Raw genomic sequence first — 3,317 nt, 5'->3', positions numbered from 1 at the left:
TATATATATATATATATATATATATATGTATACAGGGTGTCTGGAAATAATCGTCAAATATTTCATGGGCAGGTAGAGCGGACTAAACTGAGTTTACCGGTTCATGTAATAAGAAGGAATGAATGTGAAGCATTCTAACGCTTCAAATAAATGAAATAGTAAACAGAGATAATCATTCGATGCGGTTTATCACTTCGAGTAATCACGAATTTTATTGTTTCGTGTAGGAAGAATAAGGAAATGTAATCGCTTTATCGCTTCAAATAATCACGACAAGCTTTATCGCTTCGTGTAATAGGAAGAGTAAGGTAATGTAATCGCTTGAAACATTTTATCGCTTCAAGTAATCACGAAAGAGAGAAATTACGAGAAGCGTTTTACCGCTTCATGATCATCAGATGAAATGAATCTGCTCGAAACGTTCCAGTGATATAATTAATCGCTTTGAGCAAATATGAAATGGTTTTATGAGAGGGATCAGGAAATGGATGAGGGAAGAAAAGCAGAAATTTCTGATGGTTCGTTCCGTATTAAATAAAAAAAATGTTTCCGACGTATTGTATTCCGACGGAATTAATTACTTACTATCTCTGCAATTGAACGGAAGATTACGGTGGCGAATTCCTCAGATAATCGGATCGGAAGACGGGCTGATAGTGCTGGGTCTTGATGAAATCTGTCTTGGATATTGAGGGAAACCGCTTCAATAAAATGTTTATGATTGATCTGGAGAACTTCACGCACTATGATTTCGGAATTACAGCGGAACTGAAGTATATTGACTATTACTGACTGACTGCATAACTGACTGAATGTTCGACTGAATGTCCGATCGATTGAATATTCGACTGAATGTCCGATTGAATATCCAACTGGATATTCGACTGAATGCATGTTTCTCAAAGAGCCCTCGTATTTATATTCGCGGAGACGATGTGCCCTTCTTTGTTTTTGCTGTAGGTCCTTGACCTACAGCGTCTTCTAGGAATTGGACACTTGGAGGAATCGGATTGGTGAATGATTATAATTAGTCTTATCTAACTCCGGAAGCGCGAGCAACGTCAAATGCTGGTAAATAAAGTTTTAATGTAAAAGATTTATTGGGCAACGATTGACCTTCTGCCCCTGTGAGTTGACTAACTCTGAGCCCTATCAGTTAAATTTGTCGCTAGAAAAATTGAATTTTAATTGTTTTATCAGTATTTGGTTTGCTATACTAAATAAAAAATTTCTTATTTCCTAATTACAAAAAGATTTTTTTGTAATTTTTCCACGAAAGAAAAGAATCGTGGAGTCCTCTGGACGTAACATCTCCCCTCCCCCAGCTTAAACAAATATTGGGGGTGCACAACATTTGCAATTTTAGTAATAAATTTCGATTCTTTTCTTTTTGTGATTGTTAAATTATTAGTGAGTTTAGGAGGATCCACATTTGAGTTTATTGTCACTCAAGGATGTGGCATCTTTGAATAAGGCAATGTTTTATACTCTTACATCAATTTTTATTATTTATTGTGCTCCCTATTATATTTATCTTGACAAGAAGCAGGAAGCAATAGTGAGGCAACCTCCAAAACCTCTTCCTCTATTCCTTCATACCTCTTTAATTTATTTACTTATTTATTTAAGCGCCTATTTTTAATAAAATAGGCATGTCGTTAATTCCGTTACATTAATCTAGTATATTTGTAAATATATAATATTTTTGTCAAGAAGAAATAGGAAAGAACGTTGATAATTTTCGAATCTCTTTTTCTGTTCCTTTGTGCTTCTTAAGTTAAATTATAAAATATATTTTTATACATATATCTTTTATTTATTTTATAATATATACAATAAATGTATGTTTATTATCTATTCATAAATGCGGATGCTTATTTTATAGATAGCTGCATAATCTCTTAATTTCGTAACTGACTTCTCTTTCCTTTTTGGTTTCAATACATGGTGGATATTTCACTTATTTAAATGCAGCCAGCATATGAGGAAATCACTTGAGTGTCGCAGGTCACGAAAGATCAGGCATCCAGTATCAATTGATTCTAAAGTTATTGCCCTTGTGTGATCAGTAATGGTACCCCTTCGGTAATACTCCCCACCCCCCCCAATTCTAAGTAGGTATCTTTAATATTCTTATCGATACGCTGGAATTTTGAGAGACACCTAGTGCAATCTACAGCGTTTTTAATTATAAAGATTATTTTGTTGTTAATTATAAAGTTTATTTGTTTATTCACTGAATCCATGTAGATTAAGTGATGTAGGTAGATAGGTACGTAGCAGATTGTTAATTCGGCATGCTACTATAATAGTGTTCGCAGATTTTAAAGTGATTACTGAGACGCTGATACACCGGGAATCCAATTCACATGGTGAACACATCGGAGCTGGATTAGGTATCTTAGGTTATATATAGGCATCAATGGAGTTTGTCACTATATCGAATTTTGCCTCTCATTTCCCGAGAAATCAAAGGATCATCTTGGCATTTATCGCAATGACGATCAAATAATGTTTAAAGTCTATAAAGTCTAAGAAAGAAAGGAAAGAAAAATTTCACAATTGAGTTTTTTATATTAATAAGAATAATCTCCGCGGTATTTTTATCGAGTAATATTCTAAGTTATATTCGAGATTAACTTATACAATAATTAAATGTTAATAGGCGGGGGAGGGTGATATGGATTATCTGCGTTAGACACGAAATGCTAGCATTAGCTTATAGAATTGAAGACTTTAGACCCACGTGGAGACTGCTGGTACTTCCCATTCCTGTTTCCAGGAATACCCTATCAGCATCCACAAATGGTTCAATGCATCTTGGGCATTCTTCTGCAGGTTGTATTCATATGATCGTTGTATTGCAGGTTGAGCAGTTCGTCTGGCTTCGCCAGATTTTTCGTGAATTAACATATGCGAAAAAAAAGAAGTGTAAGAAGTGTATTTTTCCACTCGTATGGTGCCGTCATAACAATCAACGTTTCATAACAATCTTCATAAATTTTAAAGAAGTTGTTGACATTTTGATAGATTCGCCTTTCCAGGTAAGACGTCGAAATTTCATCAGGTATCGATAGATCTTCCGTCGGAAGTGACATAGGTTTTCTCCATGGTTAAAGATGCAACAGAGCGATATGCAGACATCATATTTTCATGTACTGTACTGATTTCAAGTACATCAGCGGTTAACTTCAAAGAAAGATTGATATAATAATATTGATATAATTATCATTATTAGTCAATCAATCTTTCCCCTTTGTACTAATAAAGAACGTTAATATTACAAATTCCTTATTTATATTTATTTATATTTATAC

At 34.1% G+C, this 3,317-nt stretch overlaps 1 protein-coding gene across 1 annotated transcript in view; it reads left to right on the top strand.

Moving 5' to 3' along the window:
• The window catches only part of LOC108686972 (probable ubiquitin thioesterase DG1039), a 13,564-nt gene that overhangs the window by 1,940 nt on the left and 8,307 nt on the right, over nt 1-3,317 (top strand). The window lies entirely within an intron of this gene.

Source organism: Atta colombica, unplaced genomic scaffold (genome assembly GCF_001594045.1).
Source record: "Atta colombica isolate Treedump-2 unplaced genomic scaffold, Acol1.0 scaffold101, whole genome shotgun sequence".
NCBI classification, from domain to species: Eukaryota; Metazoa; Arthropoda; class Insecta; order Hymenoptera; family Formicidae; genus Atta; species Atta colombica.
This window is presented reverse-complemented; position numbering and strand designations above follow the sequence as displayed.